This window comes from Cetorhinus maximus, chromosome 16, assembly GCF_964194155.1.
Source record: "Cetorhinus maximus chromosome 16, sCetMax3.hap1.1, whole genome shotgun sequence".
Lineage (NCBI taxonomy): Eukaryota > Metazoa > Chordata > Chondrichthyes > Lamniformes > Cetorhinidae > Cetorhinus > Cetorhinus maximus.
Window position 1 is genome coordinate 87,851,560 of NC_135894.1, and position 21,977 is coordinate 87,873,536.

At 39.0% G+C, this 21,977-nt stretch overlaps 1 protein-coding gene across 6 annotated transcripts in view; it reads right to left on the minus strand.

Annotated features, from left to right (window-relative positions):
* The window catches only part of LOC144691802 (dual specificity tyrosine-phosphorylation-regulated kinase 1A), a 92,154-nt gene that overhangs the window by 34,227 nt on the left and 35,950 nt on the right, over nt 1–21,977 (minus strand). Inside the window, exon 1 of one of the 6 annotated variants that reach the window (XM_078560301.1) lies at nt 15,115–15,136. The exons of the other annotated variants lie outside the window; for them this stretch is intronic. The gene's annotated coding sequence lies outside the window, so the exon portion shown is untranslated. Of the gene's footprint in view, nt 1–15,114; nt 15,137–21,977 lie in introns of those variants that run through there. 6 annotated transcript variants of the gene reach the window in all.

Genomic DNA, 21,977 nt, shown 5'->3' on the forward strand with positions numbered 1-21,977 from the left:
GCAAACCAGAGGGAGAGCATAGAAAATGTAAAAAAACTTGGAAAAAGTTGCTCTTGCATTGCACTGCTCTGGAATACTAAACCTGTGAGCACTTGTGTGTGCAAAGGTTTTCTGATCACTCATGTATAGAATCAACAGTGAACTTGGAGTAGCTTTAGATGGTAGAAATTTGTATTTCACAGCAGTCTGAGATCATCATACACAATGACTTTCCAAGCCAAAACTGAAATTTTGCAGCAGATCCTCACACTCCAGAATTTCAGACACCTTAGTGCTCAAGTTTAAAGACCAACTTCCTTTTAAGTTTTTACATTTTCAATGCTTTCTCTCTGATTTGATTTTGTTATGCAGCAGTGTAAGTTGTTGCTACTGAAGGTGCAGGATCATAGCCATAGCAATTAACACATTAATTTCTCCCAAAAAATACCTGACTGGTTTCCATTCAGTATCAAGGTATAGTGAAACTGGTAAATTACGAAAAACTTAGGGGCTGAAAACTGTCCCTGTTTTTTTCACAGCTGTCCTTATTTTAGATTGGCCACAATGTAATGGATAAAAATTTCCAACAATATTGAAGAACCTGCTGAAATTATGATCAGCACCTAATCATTTGCAACATTGCAAAGAATCCCCCCTCCCACAGGTCAATGTTAAATTTGGTTCACTTAATTTTGCAGCCTTAGTTCCCATTTCAGTTGAAACCATTTTCACTTCAAGTAGGGTGTAAGTAACTTTAGTCACAGGGCAAAACAAAAGGCTGCCAGTACATTGAAGCATCCAAAGGCAAATCATGGGACAGATTGAGAATGTTTGAGAGGAAAACAGTGTGTGCTGCTTGTGCAGTGAAACTGCAATTTTCTGGTTGAGGCTGCAGGAAGACCGATTTTAAAATCATCCTTAATTTCAAATCTCTCCACAGCCTTGCTCCTCTCTACCTTTAGCCTTAAACCCTACCAGATAATCGACGCTCATCCAATTCTGGCCCCTGGAACATCCACGATTTTAATCACTCCATCAATGGTGCTTGTGCCTTCAGCTGCCAAGACCCTAAGGTCTGCAAGTCTCTTCCTAAAACTCTTTCCTTCTTTAACATGCTTCTTAATACCTCACCTATCCTAACTGCTCATCATCTGTGGCTCAGTTGATAACACTCTCAACTGGTATCCAAGTTCAAGTCCCACTCCAGGGCTTGAGTGCAAAACCAGGGCTGACACCAGTGTAGTTCGAAAGGAGTGCTGCACAGAGCTGCTGCCTTTCAGTTGAGATGTTACACTGCAGTCCCATCTACTTGTTCAGGTGGATGTAAAAGATCCTCTAAGATGATTTTGAAGAAAAGCAGGGAGTTATCCCCCTGCCCTGGACAACATTTACCGCCCACCCCCATCTCCACCTTCCAAAAACCAGATTACCTGGTCATGATCACATTGCTGTTTGTGTGAATTTTGTGTGTGCAAATTGGCTGCTGCATTTCCACATTGCAACAGTGACTGCACTTCAAAGATTATTGATTTCCAGTGATCATGCAAAGTGTTTATAAATACAAATCTTTCTTTCTAACACCTCTTTATGTGACTCAGTGTCAAATGTTATTTGTCAACATTCCTATGAAGCACATTGGGGCATTTTATTACATCGTATAAATGTAAATTGTTGGCAGTGTTGCTGATAACTGAGACTCAAAGACTAGTACATCACTATGAACCTAAACAGCCATCTACCTGCACACCCCCAAGTCAAAGCTCCTTAAAGACGCAGATACACAATCAACAGTCAAGCAAAAGATGATAGCATGGTCAGAGAGAGGGCCCATCAGCAGTTGCTGAAAAACTGTATAGGCTCAGTGACAGAGCAGGAAAGGGCAGTCTTTCACTGTTCACAAGCTCTCCTTGATTCAGGAGGCTGGTGAACATGCAGGTCAGCACAATGGCGAAGCGAGCTTTTTGAAACAAGCTGCTTTTATCGAATGGAGAGTTCTTTACCCAACATTCATTGCTCTAGCGAAACCACTCTATCCCTGGGATATGGTCATATATTCAAATTCAATTACAGAGATAGAATGGTTTCTCTGTCATGATGAATGCTAACAAAAGCCATTACTTACACAAAACCAACGTGAGGCTGCGACCTCATGCTGACCTTCACAAAATGACCTCAAAAAAGCAACGGGCCCCAAAAGAATTTGGGGCCAAAAAGGAAGGAAGCTACAAGAGGAAGCACCAGTGAGATTCCAGCCCTTCCAGATACTGCAACTTAGCAACAGTTTCTGTCCCTTGTTTTAAAATATAAACTGGCTTGGTGTGTTGAAGGACGTCTGTAGTTTGGAATCTGTGGATTCGGATTACATCTTGGATATTTTAGCATGTAAACTATCTGCATTTCTCAATGAGACTCTTCCTTTGGGAATGTCTGTTTGAAAAGGATTCACTGCAAATGTCTAATTTTTAGCCATATCATTAGTTTGACAAAAATATATGGTGCATATGTTTTTGCGAAGTGCTGTATGTTTCCGCAGTCACCCTTCTATTCAGTTAAGTATAGTTATAGATGGCTTTCAGCTGTGTAAATAGTTCACTAATTAAGTAATTGGCTACAAATTATGGTAACAGGTGATTGGAGTTTTACTGACCTTTTGATGGAACAGAGGTAAACTACAGCAAATGCCTGAATTAGAAACTATGGCATGCAAGATCAATTCAACACGTGTTGGCTTTGTTTCTTCAGTTGGTACGGTAGATCTGAAATCAATTCATACTTAATTCAAGGCCAATTGCTTCTTGTGGCCAACACGGAATGAATACTTTTTAGAAGTACAATTAAACTTGAAAACAGATTTATCAAATTTAAGCAGTCCCCCATTGGTGCTTGATAGGCTCAATGCAAATTTGCTGCTCCAACTTGTGTCATCAATAAATATTTTATTCTGAATGAAAGCTTGATCAATTGCTAAAATTTATGAATAGGTTATAATCTGTGAAGTACAGATTACTAGACAAACTAATTTCTGCTGCCATACAGTGTAGAGGTTAAGATGACTCAATAGAACAACAATTTATATTTACACAGCCCCTTTAACTTAATGAAACGTCCCAAGGCATTTTACAGAAGAATTATGACACCGAGCCACTTAAGGAGATATTAGATAAGATAACCAAAAGCTTGGTCAAAGAGGCGGGTTTTAAATAGTCTCTTAGAGGAAGAAAGCAAGGAAGAGAAGCGGGGAGTTGTAGGAATCCCATTAATTAAAAAAATTACAAGTTGAAGTACTTGAAAAATTAACTTTTAGTATATTCTTCCATGCTGTCTGCAAATATCAAACCTAATTTAAGTAGCAATTTGTATACTAACTCAATTGTTTTGGTCAACAAAAGTATTCATTTAAGACAGTAATGTATCATTAAAAAAGGACTGGTTCTATTACAAAGGTGATCATCTCAGTTTTGCTGGCAATAAAGCTTTCATGTTCATCATTTGTCAGTTAACAAGCTTCAGTCATAAGAACATAAGTAGGAGTAGACCATATGGCCCCATCAAGCTGCTCTGCTATTCAACACAACCATGTCTGAAGTTCAGCCTCAACTTTACTTTCTTGCCCACTTCCATATCCCGTAATTGCCTGACAGACCAAAACTTGCTATCTCTCAGCCTTAAACATACTCAACAATGAAGCACCCACAACCATCTGGGGTGTAAAATTCCTAAGATTCACAATCCCCTGAATGATGAACTTTCTCCACATTGCAGCCCTAAATGATCAACCCCTTTATCCGGAGACTCTGCCCTCATGTTCCAGATTCCTCAGCCATGGGAAACAACCTCTCAGTGCACAACACCCTGTCAAACCCCATCAGAATCTTCTATGCTTCAATGACATCATCAATTCTTCTAAACTCTAGAGTATTTAGTCATTTGATTCTTATCTCTTATACTTTGAACCATAATCATTACCCAATGCCAAAATCTGTCAAATTAACAAATTCATCCTGTGAACTAAGTTTTGCATTTTTAGATGAAAAAAAGAAAAAAACATGTTATCAACTGACAGTAACTGTTTCGCCACTGGTACTGCCTGACCTGCTGACTATTTTGAGCATTTTTTGTTTTTAGATTTTTCATTCACTACTTTCTCAACAATCCCATTGCTAACAGTTTAAAGTTGGAAGACAAAACTGGGTCACGAACAAAACTATGTGCCAGGTAATTTGGTTTAGGATGCAGCAAGTTTTTACAACAACAATCACAGGCATCCCCCTTAAAAGAAAATGCCCAACACACTTGTACGGAAATAAAAATACCTGGAAAAACTCAGCAGGTCTGGCAGCATCTGCGGAGAGGAACAGAGTTAACGTTTCGAGTCCATTTGACTCTTCACAGACACACATGAACTTCTACAGACACTTTCTTCATGATTACTTCATAGCTTGTTTGGGACATGTAACAGGGAAAAGGGCTTGGTAAGTCAGTGCTTCATAAAGGAACCATGGGCTGCCTTTGTCCTCCAGGACAACTCAAGAATTGGGTCAAGGAGAATGAGGCACAGTAGAGCTTAATGTGATTGATACAGATATGGTGAAGAATTATTGGGCCAGCTGCGTGCCATTTACACTTCAGTTTGCAGTCCTCAGACTAAAAGATGGTATCATACAAGAGAAATAACAGAGTAGGAGACAGTTAGTGCTTCAGTAGTAACAGAAACATAGAACAGTGGCAAAGGAATTACAGGCCAACAGCATCATAGGGTGAGAACCACAGCAGTAGGAGTTGCAAATTGAAGGATACAAAGAGGCTGCGGATTTCCTTCCTCACAAGGAAAACCATGAAAGTAGTGGAGTTGAATTATACTAAAGCGATATGGGTAGTAAAAGCAACAAGCAAGTGGTGGTGGGGGAATAGTGGTCTGTGATCAAGCTCTCAGAAGGAGGGCACGTGGGATGGCAAGATCAAAGGAGTGGCTGTTGGTTCCAAAATTTGTGTAAAGGGTGCACTGTAGGGACAAGATGGCAGAGAAGTCAGAAAAGAATGGGATCAAGAGGTTTAGATCCAAATGACTGAAGATAAAAAGTTACATGGTTTGAAGGAGGAAAGTGGTAGATGACTATATGAGAATTAGAAGGTGCTGAGAGATCTAGGAAGTAGTACTAAAGTTGACTAAAGAACTTGAACATATCAGCTATACAGTTTGGATTAAGTTATGTGCATGCAGGTGCAGGAGATTTGATGAAAGAGAAATCAGTTGGGGTCAATTTATTGTGGGCAATAAATTCATCAACAATTAGACCATGCAAAAAGCAAGTTTGCGGTGGAAAATAGGAGATGGGTAGAATCTTGGAATAACCCATAATCAGTGAGCTGGATGTGATAGTTCATGGAAACAGAACAAGAGGATGTGTTCCTGTGACTGGTATAGCGGAAGATACCAAGGCGCAGAGAGAGGGAGGTTGTACAGTCATTCAAGAGACAGGAATCTGGAACTGTCAACAGGACTAACAGTTGACTGGACAGTGATGCTGGCTGGCGAGAAGATTCAGAATCTTATGGTACTGGAAAGATGAGGATACGGAAGGTGCAGGGATGGTGAAATGGAAGTAGTCAACAATGAAAGTGGGAATTGGAGAACTCAGGTTATGAGTGGCAGCCAAGTTGCAGATACAACTGGATAGGATCAAGCTTTGTGGTGACATCTCACGATAAAATAGCCTGCCATCATTAACTGTTAAAGGATGACCACTCGGGTGCAGTACTGCAGATTCTCCTGAAAAATACTTTAGCAAGAATTAACACTTTCAGGAGAAGAGGGGCAGAAAATGAGGAAATACTTACCTCTGTGTAAGGGAAAATGCAGCAAAATGAAAATATTTTGCACACAGAGGGTTTTATTTTGTTATGATAAACTGGGGTTTGAAAATTCTATAGCAAAACACTTTAGTCAATAACAGATTTGTTATATAAGCACTATAGATGGCTCAGCAGATCTTACCTGCTGCCAGCAGGATAGTGGATAGTGCAAACCAACAAAGGCAGGAATTCAATCCCCGATTTGTGACATTAGCTCATCTCAGACACTAAAATTGGCCTCAGCATAATTGGTATCTAGCCCAAGGGCAGGGAAGGGGTTAGAAATATTTCTCATTTGGCATCATGAACCTCAGCATGTTTTAAAAGTTACTGACAAATCCACAAGTGCAATTTCTATTTGCCCAATGTGAAGCACAATTTCAGTAGGGATGCATCCAGCTGAAGTTGAGCATGCTTTGGTGCGGGTGGAACAAGTCAAAACTTTGGACCCTCCAGGTTAGAAGAATTTAATCAGCTAAGGCAATGTTACTCAGCATCACAGAGAACAGGTAACATTCCCACTGTTTATCCACTAAGTGCAACCTCCCACATTATGGTACAGCTTGCCGGGGTATCTAGAATTGAGGTTAGATATCCAGCTCCCTTGCTTTCCACTTGTGCTTTGTAAATCAGGACTCTGCAGTAGCAGGCTTTCCTTGCTATTGTATCACACTAGTGGAACTGCCATACTAATTTCCATTGTAGATGTGGCATCATGGATTCAACTTGATGACACTGCTTATCCCCTCCCCATTAACAAAACATTCACTGAGCCCTCCTACAATATTTGCATGTGAAGTTTAGGTTAGGTACATCAAAATTCAACTGAACAGCCTACGAGAACATAATAGGAAAAGTTCTACATGATGGTCACTTGGTGTTGGAAGTTGTTAACACGCCTGCACAAGAGATTGAGTCAGTGATTTGAGAAAAGATGGGGCAGGAAGGATGATCGGTAAAGCAAAAAAAAAATTAAATGATGCAGAGATCAGATCAATCAAAGATGTGAAAAGAGGATGGCTCGACTTCTCCCAGCTTTTCTTTTTGTGTGTAAAGTGGTATTTGGTGCATTTTTCTTAAGATTGAGTCAAATGATGCTTTCAAATAACATTGAAAACATATTGAGAAGTGAGATCAACTAAAAAAAGTCGAAGAAATTAGTCATCCAGTTTAACATCCCATATTTCAAACGAAAACAAATGTTTTATTTTAAAAACAAACCAACTTGAACAAAATTGATAAAATACCTACCTCACCGCCTCTTAAGACTGAAAAATCCTTCCATATATTTTCCGTTCTAGTTTGCACCTCAATTCGACCCTGCTATTTTTGATAATTTGTTTGGTGTTGCTTTCCTTTTCTTACTAATTCTTTATCTTGGCCCTCAACCCCCTTAATTCACCATCTTTTAGTTATTATTTTTCTTCCCGCATCTTTATTTAGATAGTTGATAACGTGCCAAAACAGGGAAAAAGTAACCTCTGTGGCTTTAATAAATTCTGCTAGTTCTAATTCGTTAATGCAAAATCTAAACCATGATAAGACACTTGTGAGTCAAAATGGCAAACGAGTTTTTGGGAAGCCAAGTAAAGGAACTGTAAAGCCAGACATGTGTGTGGACCGGGAAAAATACACAGGATTCATAATGAAGCTACCAAATGGACTAGAATATATTTATGACTATAATTGTAAATTAAAGTTATGATCAACTATGAAAACAAACAGTTGTCAAATTGTTATATAGTCAAAGCTTTATTCAAAGGTGCTTAGTTTTTTTTTAAAAAGTAACCGTGCTCCATCTTGATATACCTATCGTGAAATCTTCAGGTGTCAAACACGCACTCTGCCGTTTTCAAGGGTGGAATTTTACATTCTCGTCTCGGCAGGGGGGAGGGGTGCCATAAAATGGGCGAGCCATTCACAACTCCAGCAACTCTGGCAGGACCATAAAATCCCACTGGTGTAAAATTCCGCCCAAAATCTTCATTCTGGATCAGCGTTTTATACAGACGACGAAAAAGAAATCTTGCAAATAAGCAAAGTTCTTCTAAAATTATTCCGCCAAGTAGTCAGATTATTCATTGAAGATAGAACCTGCATTATTTCCCAAAATATACTGTTACAATCAATACCTTAATTTTAAATTATACAAGCAATTAGGAGTTTCCACCACAACATCTACACAGGTTAGACTGCACACCACCTTAACAGTTGGTCGCTATTTTAAGATAAAAATTACAAGGGCCACTTACATATTATGACACCACCCAATAATTTAAAAATGAGAAATTATATTGTTCCTTAAAATCAAAATAATTCAACATCTTGGGAACTTTCTTCAAAGTATCAAATATAAAACTTTCAAGAAAGACTATTATTTCATTGAAAGGTTTTTAGAATCACTATGACTTCACTATGAATGATTTCAATAAAGATTCAACAACGATGATAAGAGAGACATACTTCTATTCAAACTTTACCCTGCAAACTTTAAGGCATCCATTTGATTCACTGGGTTGCTGGTTAATTGTTATCTTTTTTCTTTACTGAAGTCAATATGACATACAGTGCTTATCACAGTTTTTATATAATTCCAAAAGAGCACTAAAATGGACTTTCACTCTGGTGTGGAGCTGTGCCACAAGCAAGTAATTCAACAGCAGCTTCTTTTCAGAAGCATGTATGATTGATTCTGTCAATGGGGGTGACATCATCTATTGACAATGCTGCCCAGTTGTCTGCACTGTTACAGAACAGTTTAGTTAGGGATGCAACTTGGATTCAATTCATAGGAAGCAGTGATCAAGCCTAATTAACAGTTTAAAATTGGAAACTATATTTGGGATACATACAGGTAATAACAATTAAGTCTTGGCAGTTTGTCTTCAGTAAATTAGAAGCGCAAGGGCTTTTAAATAAAAAGTCTGAAAAATGTGCATTAAGAACTATCTAATATTGTGCTTAGGGACATTTCTAAACTCAAAATATCCTTTATATTACATGAGGAGAACATATGTTAATGGCAGTTAATGCAAAATAACTGGCCTGGTTCTAACCGCACAACTGAAAACTGTGAAATGGCGGTCCACCACCAGTTTATTTTGAATAAGCCACCAGTCCTCTCCATATATTCTATGAACACACAATGTGCTTAACAGATTAGTTTCATGCTTATTTCGGACAGATTTACCCTTGCACATTCAGCAAAATTCACAAAATGCGCCAAAACGAAACAAAAAAAAATCTAATTTCCATTTAAGAGCTCAGCATTAAAGCATTTAATTGCATACATCAGAAGTGGACAGTGTGTGAAAATCATTTTTTAGCTATTTAATCAAAACCAAAGCTTGGTGGAAACAAAAACCACCATAAAACACACTAATCACCAATTTTACTTGCGTTACACATCATCGCATTTTCATCTTTGTGAAAGGCATCTGGCAACAGACAAATATTGATGAACAAAATCATCTGAATCCACCAATCCAGAACAAATTACTGACCCCTACTGCCAAAAGCAAGCATCTCAGCATCTATTGTCTCAAATTATTATAAAGGTTTTTGCCGACGCTACACAATGCAGAGGTCCAATTCAAATATTTATCCCTACATGCATGGAAGAACTTCCTAATATCAATCCTGATTTTTCCTTTCACCAATTGGAACTTTTACTTTTTATCTTGCTATCAACAGCTTATCTTTGAGTGTGCTGATTTATCTTTCTTGTACTCAAAGTCTGGTCCTTGCAAGGCTTAAGTGTACAAATTTCTCGAGCATTGCCTCAACAATTAATTCTCCAAAATTAGAAATTCAGCCTTGCACCTCTTCTCAGCGTTCCCTCCAGAGATGAATGTTTCCCATTAAGAGGAGGACAAAACACTCAAGGCATGGTTTCAAAATAGCACTGTAAAGTTTCAGCATAGAATAGTACAATAGTTCCAGGACAAGAAGTGGCCATTCAGTCCATCATGTCTGTGCAAGCTTCTGAAGGAGCAATTCAAAAAGTGCCACTCTCCTGCCTTTTTCCCCCGCACATTCTTTCTCTTCACATACCAATCAAATTCTCTTTTGAATGCCTCGGTTGAACTTGCCTCCATCACATACTCAGGTAGTGCATTCCAGATCCTAGCCATTCGTTGTGCAAAATACTTTTTCCTCATCACACCATTATTTGTTTTGTCAATTAACTTAAATCTGTGCCCTCTGGTTCTCAATCCCAAATCTCAAATAACGGTATATTGTCCTCTAGCCTTTTGTGTAGGAAGTGACTATAAATTGTAGATCCACAATTCTCCGTTTTGTGTTATTTTCTGAATAAAACACCATGGAAATGTACGCAGTCGATAGAGTTAATCAGGATTAGAATTACAGGTTATGTTGGTGGGGGTGGGGTCACAAGCTCAATTAGGCGTAGCTGATTAAAAGTGACATAAAGGCTTTGATGCACTCAAATGGAGCAAGATGGACAGAGCGGGAGGCTCAGAGTGAAAAGTCAACTCCTTCAGCAATTGAGAACAGGGGAGTTTCATACACCTTTAAATCTACATCGGCTGATTCCCATGCCTTCCCTTGGTTAAAAGAAAAGTGGCTTGTTCAAATCTAGGGCTCTATTTGGCTTAGACTGAATGATTTCGGAGTCTGCGTTCAGACACAGGACCCAGTTTGTTTATTAAAGCAACACATGTTCAGAAAAAGGGAACCAATTTGTTTTTTCTCTTATATTGCACTGATTCAACAGCAGAGTTGCGCATTCCATATTGATCACTGCTCCACAAGTCTACTTCACTCCAAGATTTTCAATGTCACCATCGTATGAAAGCAGAGCTAGCGAATGTGAGCTGGCAATTTAAGTTAAGGGATAGGTCAATAAAGGTGCAGTGGCAGACATTCAAGGGGATATTTCAGAATACACAGAATAAATACATTCCAACGCGAAAGAAAAATTCCAAGGGAAGGATCCACCATCCATGGTTAATTTAAAAAGTTAAAGCAACAAATTTATAGAAAAAAAACATACAATTGCGCAAAGATGGGTGGCAGGTCAGAAGATTGGACAGAATATAAAACACAGCAAAAAATGACTAAAATATTGATAAGGAGGCAAAAATTCAAAAGACAGATAGAAATATAAAGACAGATGGTAAGAGTTTCTACAGATATTTTGAAAAGAGAAGTTAACAAAGCGAGCCTATAGAAACTGAGTCTGAGGAGTTAATAATGGAAAATAAGGAGATGGCAGATGAATTGAATAGGTATTTTGCATTGGTCTCCACTATTGAGGATACAAGTAACATCCTAGAAATAGCTGTAAATCAGGAATTGGAAGGGAGGGAGGAACTCGGGAAAATTAAAAAATAACTGGGAAGTGGCGGCACTTAGCAAATCGTTGGAACTGCGGATTGACAAGTCCCCGGGTCCTGATGGATTTCATCTTAGGAGCTTAAAAGAAGTGGCTAGTGAGATAATTAATGCATTGGTTCTAGTTTACGAAAATTCACTAGATTCGGGGAAGGTTCCATTAGATTGGAAAATAGCTAACGTAACTCCTTTATTCAAAACGGGCGACAGACACAAAGCAGGAAACTATACGTTTCTATAAAGATGTTATAGCAGGGCACTTAGAAAAATTCAAGGTAATCAGGCAGAGTCAACATGGTTTTGTGAAACAGAAATCATGTTTAAACAATTTATTGGAGCTCTCTGAAGTAGTAACAGGTGCTGTAGACAAAGAGGAACCAGTCCATATACTGTTCTTTGAGTTTCAGAAGGTATTTCATAAGGTTCTTCAAATCTCATTGCGGAAAATAAAAGCTCATGATATAGGGGGTTAACAAATTGGCATAGATAGAAGATTGGCTGGCTAACAGGAAACAGACAGTAGGTATAAATCGCTCATTTTCTGGTTGGCAGGATGTGGTGAGTGGTGTGCCACAAGGATCAGTGCTGGGGCCTCAACTCTTTACAATTTATATAAATGATTTCTATAAAGGGACTGAGGGTATGGTTGCTAAATGTGATGACACAAAAGGTAGGTAGGAAATTAAGTTATGAAGAGGACATAAGGAGGCTACAAAAGAATATGGATAGGCTAGGTGAATGCGCAAAGATCTGGCAAATGGAGTATAATGTAGGATAATGTGAGGTTGTCTATTTTGGCAGGAAAAGAGACATATTATCTAAACTATCAGAGATTGAAGAATTCAGAGATGCAAAGGGATCTGAGTGTCCTGGAGCATGCTGAGTGTCCTGGAGCATGAGTTGCAAAATATAAGTATGCAGGTACGGCAAATAATTAGGAAAGCTAATAGAATGTTATCGTTTATTGCAAGGGGGAATTGAATTCAAAAGTAGGGTGGTTATGCTTCAGTTATATTGGGCATTTGAGAGACCACATCTGGAGTACTGTGTACAGTACTAGTTTCCTTATTTAAGAAAGACGTAAATGCATTAGAAGCAGTTCAGAGAAGGGTTACTAGACCAATACCAGGAACGAGCCAGTTGTCTTATGAGGAAAGGCTGGACAGGCTAGGCTTGCATCCACTGGAATTTAGAAAGAGTAAGAGGCGACTTGATTGAAACATACAAGATCCTGAGGGATCAGAGTGGATGTGGAAAGGATGCTCCTTCTTGTGGGAGAATCAAAGAACTCAGGGTCACTGTTTCAAAATAAGATTTGGGGGGGCGGGGGGGGTGGGGGGCGGGGTCACCCATTTAGGTCTGGGATGAGGAACATGTTTTCTCTTGGAAGGTTGAGATACTTTAGAATTCTCTTCCTCAAAAGGTGGTTGAAGCAGAGTCCTCGAGTATCTTTAAGACAGCGGTAGGTAGATTCTTGATAAGCAAGGAGTGAGGGGTTATCAGGGGTTTTGGGGGGGGGGGGGGAGGAGGTGTGTCCGGAATGTGAAGCTCAGGTTAATATCCGATCAGTCAGGATCTTATTGAATGGTGCAGTAGGCTCAAGGGGCCAAGTGGCCTATGTTCCTATTCAACACCGCAGAGGACATGATCCATTCTTTCTTGCAACATGCAATATCTTACACTCCTTCATATTCATCTACCGCTAATCCATCTGCTTAAGATCTGATCTAGTCCCTCATCCCAAACCAGATAGCCCTACCCTAAAAGAAATACCCATTCTCTGTGCCTTCAAAAAATTTCTAATGCCTCTCTAGGTTTTATCTTAAGTGTACGCAGAACCTTGCCTGTGAAACCTCAGGATTTTAGAATTCTAGTGGCTTCACATCAAGTTGCTTTCCAAACTTGCTTTCTCCAATGACCAACATCCAACAACAATTTATATTTATATAGCACCTTTAATATGATGGTAAAAATGCCTGTGGGATCCATGAGAATGTAGCAAGCTGGATACAAAATTGACTCAGTGTCAGGAAACAAAGGCTAATTGTGGATGGCTGTTTTTGTGACTGGAAGGCTAATTCCAGTAGTTATGCAGGGCTCAGTACTTTTTAATGGTACATATTCATGATTTGGACTTAAATGTACGGGGTATGATCAAGAAGTTTGCAGGTGAAAAATGGGCCACATGGTTGAGGAAGGACTGGGGAGGGAACCTATACACTGCAGAAAGATATCATTGGACTGGTCAGGAGGGCAGAAAAGTGCCAGAGTCATAGGGGTCTACAGCACAGAAAAAGGCCCTTCGGCCCATCAAGTCTGACAAGTACCTAACCATTCTAATCCTATTTTCCAGTACTAGGCCCATAGCCTTGTATGCCATGGCATCGCAAATGCACATCCAAATACTTATTAAATGTTATGAGGGTTTCTGCCTCTACCACCCTTTCGGGCAGTGTGTGACAAAAAAAAATTAAATGAAAAAAAGTGGCCAACAGAATTCAACCCAGAGAAGTGTGAGGTGATGCATTTGGGGAGGTCAAACAAGACAAAAGAATACACAATAAATGGGAGGATACTGTGAGGTGTCGAGGGACCTTGGAGTGAACGTCCACAGTTCCCTGAAGGAGCAGGACAGGTCGATAACGTGGTTAAGAAGGCATATGAAATCCTTTCCTTTATTAGCCGAGACATGGAATCAATTTAAGAGCAGGAAGATTATGCTGGAGCTATCACCACATTACAGAAAGGATGTCATTGCACTAGAGAGGAGATTTGCAAGGATGTTGCCAGGACTGGAAAATTACAACTATGAGGTAAGATTGGATAGGTTGGGGTTGTTCTCCTTGGAACAGAGAAGGCTGAGGGGAGATTTGATTGAAGTGTACAAGGCTGTGAGTGATCTGGATCGAGTGGATGGGGAGGACCTATTTCCCTAAGCAAAGAGGTCAGTGACCAGGAGGCATAGATCTGAAGTGATTGGTATAAGGATTAGAGGGGAGATGAGGAAAGACTTTTTTTTTTCCACACATGGGGTGATGGAGGTCTGGAATTTTCTGCCTAAAAGGGAGTAGAGGCAGAAACCCTAAACTCATTTAAAAGGTGTCTGGATATGTATCTTAAGTCCTGTAACCTCCAGGGCTATGAACCAAACTGCTGGAAAATGGTATTAGGCAGAGGGCAGTGGGGGATGCTCATTTTTCAGCCAGAACTAGTGGCTTCTTTTTCAGCCAGAACTACTGGCCTCCTTCTATGCCAAAATTCATCTAATTTTTTTAACAGCTGAAAAGGAGGAATGTGTAGGAATGAGAGGAGATAGAGGAGTTGTGGTGTGGCAGTAAATGAATTGCTCCTTAGAAGAGCCTGCATGGACACACCTTCTGTGCTGTAACAAAAACAGCGCAAAACAAAATATGACACTGAGCCATATAAGGAGATATATCAGTTGACCAAAAGCTTGGTCGAAGAAATAAGTTTCAAGGAGTGTCTTGAAGAAAAGCAAGATAGAGAAGCCAAGAAATTTAGGAGGGAATTCCTGAGCTTAGGGCCTAGGCAACTCAAAAGCAAGGCCACCAATGGTGGTGTGATTAAAACTGGGGATGTTCAAGATGCCAGATATTTCAGAGGGTTGCGGGGTTGGAGGAGAAAGCAGAGATAGGGAGGATAGGCCATGAAGGGATTTGAACATGAGGATGAGAAGTTTAAAGCAGATGAGAAATAGGAGGGGCCAAAGATAGATTACTGGGCGACACCAGGATAGTGCGGGAGCAGGAAGAGGCCATTGCAACTGATTCTATGGCTACAATTAAATAGTTAAGAATGGAACCAGATGAGAGCAGTCCCACACAGCTAAACAAAGTGGAGGAGAATGTGATCAACTGTGTCAAAGGTTGCAGACAGGTCAAGAAGGTGAGGGAGAAAGTTTACCTCTGTCACAGTTGCACAGGAGCTTTCTTGATTGTGTTTGCTGTATGCAGTTGGCTTGTTGTACTGCATGGCCCCTTTAAGACTGACAGGCAGCTGTGTATGTCTGTAAATTAAAGGGAGGGTTGCTTATGCCCAGCCTAGCAATGCACCCGCACAGCTCAGAGGGAACATTGGTGACTATAGTTCAAAAGAACTTCAATGGCTGTGAAAGTGCTTTGGATGTCCTGAATTTGTGAAAGGTGATACAGAAATGAAAGTTGACTTTCTTTTTTAACTCAAATGTGCAGAAGCATGCTTGAGGCACCACAATCTTTCCAGCTCAGAACATACCATTAACAAAAAATAAGTTTGCAGCATAAATTAAGAAATCTACAGACAGTAATCATTCAAAAAGATCATAAGAGGAACATAATTTCATCACAAAGCACTTGATCCTGAAAAATATATTTTTTAAATGAGGTGCAAGGTTGACGAAGGCGAACACAAATTTACTTGTTAAATTTAGCCTTTTTAAAAAAAACTTCAATTTTTTTCACTTTCCTCTCCTGTACAGAAAAAAGTGTTTGCTTAAACTTTCAATACTGTTATTCGGAAGCTTGGCCATGCTCTATAAACATAGCTTCTGAAAACATTTGCCCTGCAGTTAGATCTTCTCAATCCTACTTTTAAATCTCCGCCTGCTTGCAGAAAACAGGAACGTTGCAGATTATTAACTACTCATTTATCAACGTCTCTGCCAGGCAACACAATGCAGCAGAACTGCACGAAGTAACCACCCTGATCCCAGCAACAGCATCTAATTAGCATAGCCTACCACAGCAATAGCACCAGATGATTGGCTGCCTTTCAAACTTGCTGGTCAAATCACAGCGAGATATGTTAATAACATACTTCTGTTGCTAGGGTACAGCCGCCTACTTGTGCCCAATAGGAAAACAAGAGGTAAACAAGTGAAAATTATGCTTTGTCATAATTCCAAGCTGCTTTTAACCCTTGAAGTAACCAGCATGGAGCCAGCAAAAATACAAAGGCAAAATATTCACAATTTTTACCAGAATAAACTATATACACAGTACACAAACATGGAATTCTATAAATTACAGACAGAAAACCATCAGTAAAATGTTAAATTCACTACATTATCATGTAGTGAAAAGAGACAAATCAAAATTGATACGTTTGGAATTATGATCCTCACACCTTTCTCAGCAAACTTTATAAAATGAGTTTGATGAGCACTTGTATACTTTTTCCCTAACTAGGAATACACAACCAGAGTTTAAAGCCAGCATCATGCTGGCACTTTCATCTTAGATATTTCAAAATTTATTGTATTGCTTTGTTCTCCTTCCAAGGGAAAACACACCATAAATAAAATGTTTACATTAAACCAGAAGTCTTAACAAACATTATCCAATACTGTAACTGCAATAACAGAACATATTGGTATCAAAATGCACGTCTAAGTATGGAGGCTGCAAAATGGTTTTGGAAGAGCAGAACTACCACCGCAGGTTTACGATGGTAACACCACATTCTAAAGCAGTGCAGGGAATTGAGTTTACGTTTGGCTTTAAATGGTGCAGCATCCTTAAAAATCATTGTAAACCTGGCAGAAGCAGGAGAATCTTTTGACAGTGTTACCTATCGTGCAATCTACAAACAAGCGTATCTTAAAATTTTAAGCACACTCCCGCAGGTTCCTATTGGTGGGCATATTGCAGCAAGCATTCCCACAGAAGAGCAGACTCTCTGCAAATGTCAAAGCTGAACATGGAAAAGGAACCAATACAATAAATGTACTCAGTATTCAGCAGCAACTATCCTGTCAGTTACTCCAGCGAACGTGGAGGTAGGCAGAATCAGCTTAGCTAGGGGCTTACGAATAAAATAGGAACCAAAATGACAATGATAATGATAATATATTTATGATCTTCTTCCTTGCTTTTCTACTTCCACCCCACTCTCCCCAGGGCACTAGATGCCACTTAACTTGTATTAACCAACAATAGCATGCTTGTTAATGTTAAGACCCCCTCGTCACTATTCAAAATGGCCACAAAAGATTTTCAATGGCATTGTTCAAGAAGAGATAAATTGCTAGATTTTGCTAAACACCACCATGAAAAAATAGATGACTTGGTTACTCAATTCCTGCATTGTTTGTAGGTTCTGTGAACATTGCTACCACATTTGCCTACATGACATTGACTACAAATCAAAAACAATTTGTTGGATATGACATTTTGGTCAGGACGTGGAGAATTTCCTTATCTTCAAGTATTGCCAGAGGATATTTAACTCCAACCTGAGAAAGTACCTCAGTTTAGCATCTGATCTGAAAGTTGGCACCTCCAACAATGCAGCACCTTCTTAGTACTGCACAACACGGCACCTTCGATTATGTGCTCAAGTCTCTGGAGTAGGGCTTGACCCAGTTATTTCTGATTCAGAGATCAGGTTACTACTAAGCCAAGGCTGACGCCTAAAATCTTGAGGGGATAATGTGCCACATAAATTCTGTTTTCTTTTTAAATTTTCTTTACAATACTACTTAAATCTATCTGATGACATATTAGTAATACAGCTGACAGTCTTACATTCATCTGCAGGTGCCATAAAAGAGTTAGTCTCTGATCTACACAGAGTTACCAGCATTGACAAGATACAGTTGGCTTTAGCATTTCTAAACTAAGGAAGGGAGAAACGGCTGGAGTTACTTCCATTCATTGCTATTTAATGTGCATACACTGACAATCAAATTTATCAGTTCTGCCTGTGATTTACCAAAACATAAAAACTCTTAAAACATTTTTTCACTTGTGTCCAAATGTTTATTTTTTTAAGTATCGAGAAGACATCACTACTCATGCAACCTATACTGCCTTCATCAGAAAAAACACGAAGGGAAATTTAGAAAATAAAATCTCTTAAAATTGATTCCTTATCTAGCAGATTGTACCATAATGGGTTGTTAACCCTAACCTCTTCCTCAACATTGATAAACTCACTACAGAAATATTGTAATGTATCAGACATTTAAATTACAAGGTACATGGCTGGCATCCTACTCACTCATATCCACAAATGTTACCACAAACTCACTCATATCCACAAATGTTACCAGTGCTAAGTGATGCAAAGAGCAAGACATTACATGCACTGGCATATCATACTTATACATTAAAAATTAGTTAATTATAGAAAAATGAGGAACCAACAATCATCTCAGGGTTTGTGACGTAATATTTTAAAATCACAAAATGTACATTATGTGTAGCATAAATACACTCATTGGTAGAGCAGGAGGGACAACAGTAGGATTGTTCTTATTCATTTACAGTTATTGTACAGTCTTCTTTATTGATGTAAAATCAAAGCTCACTGTTCAATCGGGCATTCTCCAAAATGAAGATGGATGAGTCCAACCACAGTGCAAGCAGACAGTTCAGGTCGTTTTCAACAAACTTTCTGGCTATATTGAAATTTTGCAACTTCTGTCATTGGGACTACTAATTTTATGTCATCAATGAATTCCCAACTTAACCTGGAATTCTATTTCCAGTCACTTCTCCAATAATGAAGCAGCCCGTGTCAGCCACAGCAGGACCTGGATAACACGCAGGCTATGACTGTCAAATGGCAGGTAGCATTTATGCAACATAGTGGCTAGGTAATGACAACTTTGAATAGAAAGCACAGCCATCTGTGATCTTGAACATTCTGAGAGTCACCAGTGACCAGAAGCTTAACTAGATCAGTCATACCAACTCTGACTCCAGGAGTAGAGGAGGCTGGATATGTGGCTAGATCCTGACCCCTCAAAGCCTATCTCCATCGATCAAGATTCAGGTTTGTACAGAGGTGTTACCACTCCCCTGGATGGGTGGAGCTGCAACATTCAACCATCCTGGACCCATTAGTGGTCTCATTATCCACCCACTCCACTACCAGTGTACAATGGCTGCAGTATGTATGATCTACTGGATGTAGTGCAGCAAATCACCAATATTACTCCAATAGCTATGTCTTCCCATGCAGCTTCTACCATCACATATAACAATGTTGTGGAAATGCTATGATCTCCATGTTTCCTTCCAAGTTACAAATCATCTTTCCTGGACATACATCACCATTGTTTCATAATCAATAGGGAAGTCCAAAGAAATATGGGGTACCATTGTGTGAGCCCTAACACCAGCACCTTTCTCAATGGCAAGCAGAGATGGACAAGTCAGTGTCACCTATGTCCCAATAACAAAAAGAGTAACATAAGCTTTCAAAAGACTTGGACATTTAACAACCACAATAAATGTATAGCTTACACAAAGGGTGGTTTCTATCTTTTCAAAGATATAACTATTAATTCTTGGTGTATAACAAAACTTTTCACAGTATACAGCATTAATTTGTACTGAATGAACAGGTGACGGGTTAAATATTAAAATAAACAAGTGACAAGAACCAGAGGACACTATTTTCAAGGAGGATAGCAAAAGAACAGGCAACACAAGGAAAAAAATTATTTCACAAAACAACCGGTTAGGATCTGGAATGCTGAGAGTGTGGAGGAGGTAGATTCAATCATGGCTTTCAAGGGAGAATTTGATAAGCATCTGAGGCAAAAAGAAATGCAGGACTAAGGGGAAACGGCAGGGGAGTGGAACTGAATAGTTCTGGCATAGACTCTGAATGAATAGGATAAGCCAAATGGCCACCTTCCGTGCTGTAACTCTTCTTGATTCTATTCTTTAAGTTATTTTCTTTTCTAATTGAAGGTTGCAAGTTATATTTGGAATATCCAAGTAAAAGACTCAAACTTCAGAAACATGGGAGGAGATATTTAATGGATATCAATATGGAGGAAACAAATATATAGCATATATGATTGAAAACTCACCACCCTTAGGAAGTTTTAGGCAAAACTCTTGAGACTACAAAGTAGAGTCCCAAAAGCTGCAACGAACAGGATCAGTATTCAACTGGTATATTAAGCAAACACACCAGAAAAAATTTGTTTTAACAACAAAAAAATCCTGGATATGGTTTTAAACTGTTTTGTACAGATGCATCATAATATGGTTGGGGGAAAAGCAGATGGCACAATTCGTGAGTTTTTCTCTTTATAAAATTACCATTACACTGCGCTCTTACCAATCAAAATTAATGCATTTAAAGCATTCTGAAAATAAGCAGCTGTTGTATTTGCTTTTAAAAATGGATTTTTTGTTAAAATACTCTTGCTACTCGTTACATCTGCACATTGAATCCACAGTTCTGAACTCAAAAATCAGCAATTATGTTCCATTGCAGTCGAGACATTTTATTGGACTAAAAAAAAGTGGTTTCGGAAAAATTCCATTGTAAAACAGAACATGGTTAGATTCCTCTACAGCAGGTAAAATAAACCCCATATACTTAAGAGTGCTACTAATTGGCTTGAGTTAGTGATACCAATAATCCTATTAACATCTTTGTCAAAATAATTTATAATAAAGCATTCAAAAGGAGCAGTGTGGGAAATTAGTAATATATTGCACACCGCAAATAACATTCTCTTCACCCCTTCATGCCAGACCCATTGTTTCAATTGTCCATTCTCCAAATAAAGGGGCCCAGAGGCACCCTGCCAGAACCTGCTCAATAAACAAAAAAAATCAAAGACCTACAAACAAATTTCTAAAAATCAAAGCGACTCTGTCCTTTGCAACCAATCCTTTGCTCCAACATCTTCCATACTCAGGCACCTCATCCTGAATGGGACAATTTTGTGCAACTGTGCCTACATCCCCCTCGCAGCAGCATGTTTCTTCAAACAGTCCAGGTCTCTGACAACAATGGCTCCATTACATTTCTGGTAGGATCAGCAACTCCTGTTAGACCAGACACCTCAAACTACCTAATCCCTTAGTGCTCCAGTTCCCCAAAAGAACCTCATTCTGCAATTTCACTTACACAGCTCCATCAGCAAGTCAAATTGTGCTGCACTTGTATTTTAACACAAAAGTATCACCAGCAGAATATTGATGTTCTAATCCTGATTGTAACCAGTAGAACTAATTCATATTACTTGATTGAGGAGTTGAGCTCAGTTGCAGTTTTAAATTCATACAATATTCTAGCCCAATATGCTTCAGTTTATTTTTGTTTGAAGCTGTTTTAAAGTGTTACTAAATTTGTTAAAAAAGAACCCCAATTAAGCTTTGATTTGTTCCACAATTGCTATAGTGTGGGACAGTATTGCTCAGTAAATGGGACATAAATGACTGATTCAGACAGCCAATAACATCCTGAGCTTAGAATGAGTCATTTAATCAAACAACACAGAAGCACCCATTAAGTCTCTTGTGCCTGTGCCAGTTCTTTGAAAGAGCTACCCAATAGTTACTCTCACCTCTTCTTCCCACATTTGCAAGTTACTATTGGATCTGCTTCCATTACTCTTCCAGGCAGTGCATTTCAAATCGTAAACAGGTACACAGGAATGCTCTCATCTCTGGCTTTAATCATTTTGCCAAACAACTTAAATCAGTGTCCACTGGTTACCTACCCCAAACCATCAGAAACAATTTTGCCCTATCTTCTCTATCAAAATCCTTTATAGTTTGAACATCTATGTTAAACTTCCCCTTAACCTTCTCTGCTGAGCATTGCAACTTCTCTACTCTCACCACATAACTGAAGTCCAGGAGGTCATTTGAGTAAATCTCATATTAAGCCTTTCCAATGCCTTTCATTCATTCTATAAAATGAATCTACATTTTTCATCAGCGCCAAATGAAGAATTAGTTAGCATATGAACTCTGATTTGACTGGGCACAAGTCCATTTGATGTTAAGAAAGTAACTCAGCAAGTAGAAAAA